At 52.5% G+C, this 12,576-nt stretch overlaps 1 protein-coding gene across 1 annotated transcript in view; it reads right to left on the bottom strand.

Moving 5' to 3' along the window:
- Nucleotides 1-12,576, bottom strand: part of TEDC2 (tubulin epsilon and delta complex 2) — an 89,868-nt gene that overhangs the window by 34,811 nt on the left and 42,481 nt on the right. The gene's annotated exons all lie outside the window — the stretch shown is intronic.

Raw genomic sequence — 12,576 nt, 5'->3', positions numbered from 1 at the left:
CACACCCGTGACTGACACAGTCTGCATGACACCAGGATCTGCCTGGGATAGAGCGGGGCACAGGGCTCTAAACCTATTGTCCAGGGACTGATACAGCAGCCCTTTGTGGAGTCCAGTGAGATCCCCTGGCCTGGCCAAGTGCTTTGGGACCTTTTGCAGGGATTTCTGTCCTTCTGGGCGATCCTTTGGGCGTGGTTGGAGAGAGATGGTGAATAGAAATCCCGAGGAGTTAGGCATATCTCCATATAGAGGGTGGCATGATGTGGTGCAGGACAGACCCATTCCCAAGGGCAGGGATGGTATAAGGTATTTGGAAGTCCAGTTTTTTTTTCTCAGCACAGGAGAAAGGCCTGTACTTGACAGGGTTGGCTGGAGGGGAAGGTGAGGTGCTGGCACACCATGGGTGCAAGGGTGCTGCTTCCAGCCCCCTAGGAGGCACCTCAAGTTGGAACCCAAAGGTTTTGGGTTTCAGCCACTGTTCACTGACTGGCACATCAGCTGCTGTGAACTCTGTAGTCTTTCCATACCACCTTTTGGAAACTTGGAAGAAATGTTTCCACGTGTACCCCAAGCAGGTGGGGCAAGATGGGAGGTTCCCAAGCTGTGAGGGTTCTGAGGGATGGTGGTCATGGCTGCAGTCATGTGCTGCATCATTCATTAATCCCAGGCACTTAAAGGCAGGGAAGTGGGCAGTTTAAGGACATTGAATCTTACCTCACCTGTACTGGAAACGTCGAGAGTATCCTTCAAACCCTGAGCAGAGAACACTACTTAAAGGATCACAAACTCCCCTTTTTGTTGGGACACTAAAATTCAAACATTACTAGGAATTCTCCTGCAGAAGTGACAATTGCAGCAGGTCTGATCCTGGAATAAGGGCTTATGTAGCTTGGCTTGGCATAATCAGAGGGCTTGCCTGGGGCCAAGTCCAGTGGCAGCAGAGTTGAGGGGGGAGGTCTTGCCATAGACTTGAGTGATTTTTGACCGGGAATACTTGCTGTGTGTGTGTACAGAGATGAGCTCAGGATGTGCTAAAACAGAAGTCTGTGACCAGGTAAGTGTATCTGACAATGTTTCCCACTTTCCCTCCCCTTCCCCTGTTTGAGCTCTCAGCTGAGCCCCAAGCTGTCACTTGTTCCCAGTTCACTGTGAACCACGTGAGATGGATTTGCTGTAATCTCTGAGCCAGAGCCCAAGGTTTTCCAGCTAAGCTATGCTTACAGAAATGTTCCCAAGAGATGTTTTCTGGGAGGACTTGGAAATTTAGTTGTAAACAGAGATATCAGAAACATGTGATTATTCCTCTGTTTCCCAGATGATGACAACAATGTTTTCAAGTGACAGAACACTGCAGTCCTCCAGAGCAGGGGACTGGGACTCACTCCTGCAGGGTGGCCTTGTGGCTACCTTCAGAGCGGTGGCTGTGGCACTCTCTCATGAGGTTTTGCTGAGGGCATGGATCTGGCACACCTAGGGGTGCCCTGGCTAGGGCATTTGTCAGTGGATTTGGGAAGAAAACAGATCCTCTGTGTGACTCCAAGGGTCCCATTCATCCTTTTTGAGCCATCCCTTCCCACTGGACTTGAGCTGGGGCTCTCAGCACTGCCTCCTCTGGAGTTGTGTGGTGAATGTGTGATTCCAGCTTTGCTTAGGAAAATTGCAAACTTCAGCACTAAGGTCAGCATTAAAGAAACATCCTAGAGTAGGGCTCAGGTAGAAGTTTATACTTGCGCTTCCTCACACATTTTCAGATGTGTGCCTTGACAGGCACGTATTAAGGTAGGACTTTAGCCATTATAGCAAATATCTCGACTGAATTTCTACCCTCACGCACTACTCCCTACTCCTCACTGGGGCCAAAATCGATACAAGACTCTTGTTTTGGCAATGGTTCTCATCTGGGATTGAAAAGCAATATATGCTTTGAGTGGGAGCTTCACAAAACCACAAGGTCTCCCTTGCTCTCAGCAATCATATGTTTGAAAAATGTTGAGGGTTTTTTTTTTTTTTTCCTTTATTTGGGTTTCCTCCAAGCTGAGCACTCTGGGGTTTAGCAAATGTTGAGAAGCAAAGATGTAGTTTACACTGGGATCACAGGGTGTTTAAGCAAAGCCTCCTGGTGAAGCTGCTGCTGCAGTGATGCTCAGGCATGACCTGAGTTTGTTTCATTTGCTGTGCTGCTCTCCTGTTGGGATGGGTTTGTTTTATGGCTGTTTGCCCAAACTGTGGCTTTGCTGCTGGTCATAGCAGCAGGAGAGTGAGCCAGGAGCTTTGCACTGAAGGATGCTGCACCCCCAGCGTGGAGGAATTGAGAGTCTGAGCCTGATCCAGCCAGCAGCTGGACACCAGGAGGTACACAATGTGCTTACTGCTCCCTCAGGTGCCACCAGCTGGCTTTTCCATGGAGGCTGGTGTGTGCTGGTGGGTTCAGGTGCTGGCTGGCTGGTGGGATGCACCTGAAAAGGTTCTCTTTTGGGTGAGAAGCACCCATGGCCCCATGTGCCCCTGCAGGATTCAGCTCAGCTGTTTCTCATTTCAGGTCCTCCAGCACACAGAGATGAGGTGAACATGGTGCTGGGTGGTTGGATTAGGTGATCTTAAGGGTCCTTTCAAACCTCTGTGTTTCTAAGAAGGGTCTTTCAGGTGCTGCAAAGGAGTTGGGTGATACAAGGCAAAGGATCAGTTGTGTGTCACCTTTGGAGTGTTAAGGATGGAGAAGTCAGTGGTGGTAACACCTCAGGGCTGGTGTGGGGGCTCCAGCAGCAGCCTGGAAACAGGAGTGAAAGGAAATGTGCATTTATTGAATGAAAATGGAAATGAAAACCTGATCCAGGCTTACAAAATCATGAAGGCTCTGAGTCAGAGGAAGGTGTAACTGTCACTCACCTCATCTCTCGATATAAAAAACCTAGAAGTTGGCAGTGAAACTCAGGGATGGTTAATGGAAGAAGGATGAAGGGATATGCTGCTTCCCCAAGCAGGTAACAAGCCTAGACCTTGGTACTGCAGTGGTCTGGGGAGGCAGGTGGCTCATGTGAAAGGCACTAGGTGCATTCTTGGGTGGCAGATCTATAGATGGATCCAGAAAGGACTCACCTGGATATATCCACTGTCATACCTCATCCCATAGTTGTGGATGCCAGGAATGGGCCATGGAGCACCCACGCTCCCATGTTCTCCCTAAGCAGCCTCTTTGGAGAAGAAGGGCAGAAAAACTGGAAGTTTCTGATGGTTTTTGAGGATGCTGAAATCTGCTGGGGACGCTCAAAGGTCAAGACAAATGTGTCTAGGGCAAGAACATCCCCAGTCTGTCTTGAACTCTGCTTGACCATAAAATGTGTCTGTGGCACTGCCAGGCTAAACTGGTCTACTCAGGTCAGGGTCTGCCTCCTGTAAGGACTTGTTTCTAGGCTGTAGACTGGATGTCTCTGTTATTAAATGAATGCAGCACGTTTCACTTGAGGTCTGCAAAGGTGATTTGGAGCCCAAACCCCCTTGAGAGAGCAACTTCTCTTCCCAAAGCCAAGTGCCCATCATGTAAGTCTTTACCCCGTGCCAGGACCAGGGTTGGCAGAGCATCCAAGTACAGCAGTGGGGCGGTGTCAGGGGAGTAGGAGGAGATCTGGCCCAGGAGGAAGGATGCTGTTTGCACTGGGTTTGTTGCAAGCCAATGATTTGTCACTGGCTTTAATGGTAGAACAAAGCATATTTACTCAGCTTGTTTGGCCGGTGAACAAGTGCTGGATAAGAAACCGTCAGATGGGAATCAATTAGAGACTTCATCTCTGAGTGAACAATCCTATTTGACATCAGATGCTCTGTGAAACCCAGTAAGGACAATGCTGCTATTTATGTGGTCCTTTTCTTGTTCCTTCCCTTCTTCCCTGTCATCATCTGTGCTCTAGTATTAGAGCTCTGACCCTGTGTGTTGCTCCCAGAGCAAGCGCTGACACCAGCCCTTTCACGTGGCTCCTGTGAAGAGATCTTTGTGTTTGTGAGGGGGCAGGAGCTGGCCGAGCCTTGCATCCCTCTTCCCTGCCCCCTGGGGCTGACGCAGTGATTGCAGAGGGCTGGTTTCTAGCTGGGCAGAGCAGCACAGGTAGCAGCGTGTGCCCTGCAGTTGATGTGGGAGATGTGGCTTGTGTGGCAGCTGAAGCCCAGGCTGCCATGCAGCAGGTCAGGGGGTGGTGCCTGTCCGCTGCTTTGACTCTGAGTTCTCTGCTTTGTGCTGCACTGTGGCCTTTTCCTCCTGTCCACTTGACTCCTTGGCACGTTGAACAGTGACACGATTTCCCTCGCTTCTGCTGGGAGCTGTCCTGTCACAAGAGCAAAGGAAGTCCCTTCCCGTGTGATGATGGTCTGTGGCAGGAGGAGGTGGGAGTGAGTGCAGAAGAGCAGAGGGGGGCTGATTGCTGTTGGAAACAAGCTCCTGCCATCCTGGAGAACCTGTAAGACTCTTGTGTTAGGGGACAGTCACCGGGTCCTTGTCACAGTGACATCTCCTTGCCTACAATTCAGCTCAGGCTGCCCAAGTGAGTGAGTCAGCAGGCAGTGACTCAATAAGGTCACTGGATGGATTTACCCTCCAGGCAGAGACATTCCTGGCTGCATTTATGACATAACTGGCCTAAAACTCTCATCACTAACTAGTGACTCTTTATACCCTTGCCCAGGGCCTCTGGGCAGGCTGCATTCAGCAGGTCCTAGGCACTGCAGCTATCAGAGAGGAAAGCACATATTCCCCTGGCAGCTGGAACTGTGGGCATCATGCAAAAACAGGAGGCTGTGGAAGGTTTGCAGTGGGCTTGACTCTGCCCTGCCTCGGTACCAATGACTGCATCAAAGAGCATCTCCCCTGAACACACCCAGTCCTGAGTGGGAACATTCACAAGCTTTTCAGTGAGGTAATTACTTTGCTCTTCTTACCTCGGGACTTAATTTTGAGGTTTGCTTGAGGTTCACAGCCCTTGATCTTATCATAGCTTCTTAATCTCCTTTTCCTCCCTTTAATGATGGTGCAAATAAGATTTGCAACTTCTTTTAACTGCTGACTCTCTAGGAATGCTTCAGTGGTGGTGCAAAATGCTGTAGGATCTTCTTAGATCTGTGGGTGGACCTGTAACTGTGGCATTGTCTCTTCTACGTGCCTTAGAGATAACTTCTAGATTTGAAGGGGTTTTGGTCGGCAAGCTGAAACCTCCTCTGTGGCTGGGGTGTGCCATTGGATTTGCCAGAACTGGGGAGGTCAAAGCCCGCCCTGCCCTCTCAGTGCCTGGTTTGCTGGGCTCTTCCTCCGCCCTCTGAGCCCCAGAGAGGTCTCTGCCCCTGGCACACCCTCAGGCAGCCTGCTGGGACCAGCCTTGCAGTCTAACACGGGCACTGGTGCAGCTTGGCTTTGCAGCACATGGAGGTGGACTTGGAAAAGAAGAGGAGCAGGTGAGTGAGCTCCAGGAGAGATGCTTAGAGAGTGAGATGAGCTGTGGTGGCAACGAACAGCTGGAGGTACTGGGGTTCAAACCTGCCAAAGCTGTCCTGCTTTTCAGTGATGCAGCCCCTCCTGTGTATGGCTGGAGCTGATGAGGATCAGTAGATGGGACACCTGGGAGAGGCAGAGTGACCCTGCTTGCCTGGGCAGGTTATGTCACCCCTCTGTGCCCCACTCTCTCAGGACAGGAGTCCTGCCCTGCTCTCCCTCAGGAGTGTGCAGAGGGGCCACAAGGAGCTGGGCAGGCTGGCCGGGGCTCAGCAGCTGGGAAACCACTTTTACCTTTTGCCCTGAATTTGACCAAGAGAAGGGAAACACTGACAGCTGGCCAGGTCATAATTAACTGGGCCAGGTATCCTTGTAATTCTTCCTGGGTGCAGTGCCCAGCCTCTACAGAGCTTGATGCAGGGGGCAGCAGGGGTGAGGACTGGGTTTTGCCTTCTGTAATATTTTCCAGGGAATGCCGAGCATGTCCTGGGGGTGAAGGGTGGATGTGGAGTGCCTTTGGGTACAGTGGATCCTGGGTGGGTAGAGAATGGGCTGTGTCCTCAGAGGGGACAGCTGCCGTGGGTGGTGGATGTCCCGTGGGTGCTCTGACTGTTCTTGTGCTCTTGGCTCATCATGGGGAGCTGCATGAGGAGAGGTGGGTGGGAGAGCAGCTGAGAGGGACATGGCCTCGTTGCATGGAGTGGTTGTGAAGCTTTCCCAGTCCAGATGTGTGTGTGCACCCCAGAGCATAGTAGTGCCTGTGCCTGGAGATTTGGAGGTTGGCCCTTTTTTCAGAGAAGGCCCAGGGTGAAGTGCTGGAGGCTGTGGGAGATGCCAGGCTGGCAGGACACAGCCTGAGCACTGCCAGCATCCAGCCCTGCCTGGGGGGCTCCCTGGCCTGGCCCTGGCTCCAGGCAGCTGCTGGGAGCCATGGCAGTGCTGAGAGCCTTGGCAAGTTCTTACTGTTGATTTTGCCTCCAGCGCCAGCAGCAGGAGGCACACTGAAATGAATTAAGATGACTAGAGGAAAGCCAAAGTGTCCCCATGGCTCCTGCTGGGGGGCACTCCCACAGAATGCTTAAGGGCTGAGGTGTCCCTCTGTGCCTGGATCAGCTCCGGGCTCAAAGTCACATTGAGATGGGAGCTGATGAGCATTCTCTGGGCTCCCAGGAGATATGCATTGAGTAAATCAATCCATACACCTGTAGAGTTGTAACTGCACAATGTATTAACAATGCATTGCAGCTTATCCTGGTAGCTATGCGAGCTGGGTGTCCAGAGAGTTCAGAGCTGTAATGGCTGGGCCCTGTAAGGACAGTGGTGTTCTTTCACACTGCTGCTGGTCAGTTTTTAACGGGGATGGGGCTTTTCTTTGGTTACAGTCAGTGTTAAATGTCCTGGTTAACAGCCCTGCTCCTGCCAGCCCTTAGCCTGGCCCTGTGTGCCAGCACAGCACATCCCCTCCAGGCTGGCAGCGCTCCCAGCAGCACAGGCACGTCCAGGTCACCTCTCGGTGCCAGTCCCACCATGCCACAGCTGCTGCTGAGTTTGGCCCTGCTGCTGTGCCTGCCTTTGCTTCTCTGGGATTTTGGTGGGCTGTGCCAGGCAAAGGGGAGGGCTGACTGTCCAGGTATCTCTGGGCACACAGGGCTTGTGGCCTGCCTGGATCTCAGCCCCTCCTGGGATGATGCTGGAGCATGATGGATGCTCATCAGTCAGACATCCTGCTGTCTCTTGCCTGCAGATTTTATTGGTGTGACTTGGCTTTCTTCCTCAGAGGTGAACTAACAAGAAACAAAGCTATTTTCTCTCTTTTCTTGCTTCATGGATTTGATTTGGGTTTTATTTGCGTGGTGTGAAATGGTGACAGGTCACTAGAGCTGATGTGCATCCTCACAGTGCCACTGGAAGAGGGAGAGGTTGGGTGGCTGAGGAGAATGAGGCCTCCTGTGCTAGACCCAGCTGTTAGATCAGAAAAATACTGGCAGAGGCTGGAGGGAGGTTCTCTGCTGAGTTTTCTCTCTGTGCTTGAGCTTGTTGTCTGAAGCAGCAAGATGGTGCTGCAGGGCCTGGCTGCTGCCCTGGCACAGGGAGAGGAGGAGGATGATGGTGCCAGCCTGGGCCAGCCCAGCACCCTGAGTCCCTGCCTGACACATGATGGGTGTAATGACCACTTTTTTCATACTCTGGTACTCATAAATTGTTACATCTGAAGCTGTAGAGTTCTGCTGGGCTTTTGGGGGGCTGAGTTGTGTTTGGAGAGGAAGACTCCCCTTCCTCCAGCTGTGCTGAGCTGCAGGAGGATCCTGCAGTGCCCTGGAGGCTGCGCCCGAGCTCAGATCACTGTCAGCGCTCTCCTGGGAGAAAAACCACCCAGGCAAACACAGAGGGTAACTTGGCAGCCAAGAAGTGGATGCTTTGGGAATTAACAGCATTTTTATCAGCAGACTTTGGTGTGTGTATTCCCAGGCTGCTTTATTGCTCAGGGCTGGGCTGTTTTGCTGGTCCAGCACTGGATATTGCAACTCATTACTCTCAGGAGTAATCAGGAGGATGTTTGCAGTCATGAGCGCTTCTCCTTTTTTTTTTTTTTTTTTTTTTGTTTTTCCTAGGAGCTGCTGTACTGGAGCTGAGGCTCTGTCAAACTCATTATCTTTGAACACATCTGTCCCCATGGTGACTGGGGAGCCAGGCCCTGTCCCAGCAGAGGACAGGGCTGGGAGCTCTGGGTTGCTCCAGGAGGGAACCGTGGCAGTCATGGCCCCACTCCTGTCTCCTCCTGTCCCTCTGAGCTGACCCTTGCCTTTGGCATGGGTGACTCCTGTCTCCCAGGAGCCCTGCTGCTCTTTGCAGGTGCCATTCCCCAGGGCTGAGGTGTCCTGAGCAGCCTGGGGACAGGTCCCATGGCGCTGTCCTTGGGAAGCCATTTGAGCGCTCAAATCGAGAAAACAAATGTCTCCTCTTTTTTTATCTTTTTGTTTTAATCAGTAGGTTTTTTTGGAGCTGGCAATTTAAAGAAACACAGTTAATCAGGGTGTGGGGGAAGAGCTCTGCTCTGAGTAATGAGGCTGGTCCCTGCAGGGTTTTGCTTAGATAAGCAACTTTATCAAATCGTGGAGGATACCTGAGGCTTTGGGCTGTTAATGCTGGATTTACTCCTAATGCAGGTCAAAAAAAAAAGAGGTAATATTGTGTGTATCTCATTACCCTGCAGTTTTGTAGAGCAGCTCCACAGTAAAGGAAGAAGCTGAACAAACAACTGGGAAAGCTGTGAGATGCTTAGATTAGGGCAGCTGCCTGGTGAGGAAGTTTGTGCTTGTGTTTAATCAGTGATGTTGGCTGTGTAGGGCTCAGGCTTGGCCTTGTCAGCCTCTGGGCCTGTCAGGAAGAGAGATTTGGAAGCAAGACCAGGGAGAGATATACATACATATCTCAATCTTATTTTTAAAATATGTCTCTTATGTGTTAAAATGGCTTTCTTGGCTTTCCTTGAGCTTTGCTGCTTTATTATGTGGCTTAAACTGAGCCTTCCTGGACTTTGGGCAATGGTGTCGTATCTGGGCTGAAACAGAGGGAAAATGATTTGCCCAGCAGAGGTGGGAACTCAGGGCAGGTTATCCTAACAAGGGTATGGAGTGACAGGACAAGGGGGAATGGCTTCCAACTGACACAGAGCAGGGTTAGATTGGACACTGGGAAGGAATTGTCCCCTGTGAGGGTGGTGAGGCCCTGGCACAGGGTGCCCAGAGAAGCTGTGGCTGCCCCTGGATCCCTGGCAGTGTCCAAGGCCAGGCTGGACAGGGCTTGGGGCAGCCTGAGATAGTGAAAGGTGTCCCTGCCCATGGCAGGGAATGAGATGAGCTTTAAAGCCCTTCCAACCCAAACTATCCCGGGATTTATGGTCCCCACCATGAGCAGCTGCAGGTTGGAGGGAAGAGAGATCAGCTTTCCTTCCCTGCCGGTCCCTGGGACACCCACTGCCTCCTCAGAGCTGCTCCGCTCACAGGGGAAACTCCCAGAGGTTCGGGAAGAGGCCTCACAACTTGTTCCTATCAGAGAAACCTCTCTGACACAGCAGAAATAAAAACAAAGAGCTCTTCTTCAGTGTTTACTTTTATTTTTAGAAGACAATGAGCGAGCGGAGGGCTCAGCAGGCGGAAATGATGGCTCCCGAGCCCAGGCCCCTCCGCCCTCGCCAGGAAGCTCACGCTGCACGTGCGCCCGGCTGGGATGTTTGTAGACAAAGAGTTTCTTGATGCTTTTTTTTCTTTTTTTTTTTTTTTTTTTTCCTCCCCCCCTCCAGTTCCCTTGCCCATAGGCAAAGAGGATTTGCTTGCAGGGAGCTCCGAGAGCTGGGGCAGCACAGCTGTGCCAGGCGGTGTCTGTCAGCAGCCATTGCCTTGGGTGGCGGGAGAGCTCCTTGGATCTTCTCTTCCCTTGGATCGGTGAATTCAGCTGCGTGGGGATGAGGACGGGAGGCTGAGGGGGTTCCCACAGCCCTCCATGGGGCCAGCCCTCCCCAGCGTGGACGGAGCTGAGGCCGCGGGGCTCCCGGGCCACCAGGAGTATGTAGCCTGTTTCTCTTGCTCCTTTGCTGTCCCCCTGGGGTGCCGGGGTGTTCCTGGGAGCTGCAGGGCTGTGTCACGGTCATGGGGGTTTGTGTGAGGCTCCTCCTTTGTGTTGGCTCTGCCCAGGAGTCACTGACAGCTCCTCTGATACCCCTTCTCTTCTTCCACCAAGAAGGGATGCTGTGAAAAACCAAGCTGAAAACTGAGGAGTATTATTCTCCTTGTTGTGCTGGGCTGTGTCCATCAGGCAGATAGCCTAGCCTGTTCCTCTGGACCAAGTGCTCCTCGGTGAGCTGGGCTCTGCCCAGGGACACACGGCCTCCAGTGCCCTGTTTGGAACCCTGTGAGTTATGGTACTTCCTTTCCATGGGCATTGGAGTTTTCTCTGTGCCTAGGATGTCTCTTTTGTGCCTGTGGCAGAGGAACCAAATTTGAAGCAGACCCTGGGCGGTGGCGGCTCTGGTGTGACCACGTGTGGTGCCTGTGTCCTGCCACGGTGCTGGGCCCAGCTTAGCCAGGGCTGTGGCTGGGTTATGGACAGAGAGAATTTGTGTTTGTGCACAAAAGCAGCAAAGGCTCTTTCATGCAGCCTGCGACTGTCGTAGCATGGCACGGTCCCTGCTCTTCATGGTCTGGTCCCCTTGCACAGCTCCAGCTGGGATCTGCAACGTCTGGAGGCAGCTCTGAAAGCAAAGGGCTGTCTGCCTTTCCGAGGAGGACGAGGGCATGGCTGCTGGTTGGGAATGAAATGGAAGAGCTGCTGCTGTTTTGGGGCCATGGTGATGCAACACACCCTGCCTGCATCTGCCGGGGTGTGGCCAACAGCTCCCCATCCAAACAGGCTGCTGTGTGCCTGGGATGGCTCGTCCTGCCTTGCTCTGCATCCAGAGAGACTGTCTCTTGCCTTTAATGAATTTCCTCCATCCCCTGGAGTTGGCAGGCGAGGGATTAGCTTGTTCCTGAGTGCTTGCCAATGCTGACAGAGTGAGTGTTTTACATGGACTGCGTGGCAATCCCTGCTCCTGCTGGGCAGCAGCGTGGAGGGGAGGCTGCAGAGGAGCAGGGCTCTGTCCTCCCTGCTGTGGCAGGGCTGGAGGGTGGCAGGCAATCTCTGGCAGCTGTAGGCTCCCACCTCTGAGCTCCTCCAAATGCCTTTGCCTCTGTGGGATGTGGGGCTAATTCCTCTTCTTGGATTCTGGCTCATCCCCTGTGCTGGTCCTCTGGGTCTGGTGCTGCCTGCTCTATTCTTGGGGGGTCTGACCCACAGCAGAGCAGCAACCTTCTCTAACCAAGGTCTCTTTTGATCTCAGCCTGGGGAGCAAAGCCCAGCCCAGCAGGTTTAAAGGCTGTGTGTGCAGCACTGTCTGACTGGTCTCTCACCCCTCTGCTGTGGTACTGAGGAGATGTTGTGCTGTCCTGACCTGTGAGTAGTGTGTCTGTGTCCCTTCCTGTGGACAAGTGCAGCTCTGCTGCCTCCCTGAGCTGGGGGAAGCTTTACAACTCACAGCAGTCTTCTGCCAGATCCCCACCTCGAGCTGGTTGTGGCTGTGGCAAGAGTTTGTGGCATTGCTCTTAATCCATATGTAGCCTGAAAGTTTCTCCGTATTTTGTTTTCATCCTTATCTTTTCCAGGTGCTTGCTCTTAGGAAGGGTGAAGGGATTTGGCAGCTTGGGCAGCCCCTTTGAGGGTTGCAGGGCTGTGCACTGCAGGTGACATCAGTGCCATCCCTGCCCAGGGACACGGGGCTCCTGGTGGGGCACAGGGTTCTCCCAGTGCCTGTTGTGGAGCTTTCCCTTCTTGCAGTGGGGTGGGTGGGCAGGGATGGAGAGCCCTGCCCTGTGGCAGCTGCTCTGGATCAGGATGGCTGCAGAGGCTGGCACGGCTGTGTCTCCCTCCTGCTGTCTGAGCAGTGACTGTGTAAGTCTCACTTCCTCCTCATTAAGTGCCTAGCTGGTGGCACATGCAATAGTTAAGGGCACAAAACTCTTTCAGTACTATGTATTAAAAGCAAGACCAGACAAACAAAACCAACCCAAGCTCCCAGGAATTCCTGAATGGTCTGTATTTGCTCTTGGCAAAAGGGAGTTTTCTCTCCATTCTTTCGAAGGGACCTGCTGAAGTTGTTTATTTCCTGGCTCTCTTGGCTGGGACCATTTTATGCAAAGAAGTCAAAATCATTAATATAAAAACAAGGGGTTGCCAGGCTAGTGATCCTCACTCTGCAAATACTACAGAAGGTTTGGCTAAAAGTGCAGTGACTGGGCCCTGTATGACCTTAACTCTCTTTTGAAAGAAGACAGGTCGGGCTGTTCCTCTGAGAGTTCCTGTGTGGGCTGTGGGTTTGCATCCCTGGCTGCCAGTGGTAATGTCCTGGAGTATGGAATTAATCCTCTTCTGGGAAGCATCTGCTGCAATACCATGGGACCAAACCTGCAGCAAGCATCCTTTTGGTCCTTTGCACATCTGGGCAGTTTTACTTCATCTGAAAGAACAATTTCCCAGGTCCTGTGGCACCATTGGAGAAGTGGAAGGTG

Source organism: Sylvia atricapilla, chromosome 15, assembly GCF_009819655.1.
Source record: "Sylvia atricapilla isolate bSylAtr1 chromosome 15, bSylAtr1.pri, whole genome shotgun sequence".
In the NCBI taxonomy this organism is placed as follows: Eukaryota; Metazoa; Chordata; class Aves; order Passeriformes; family Sylviidae; genus Sylvia; species Sylvia atricapilla.
Note: the sequence above shows the minus strand (reverse complement) of the source record. Positions and strands in the feature narration are given on the sequence as shown.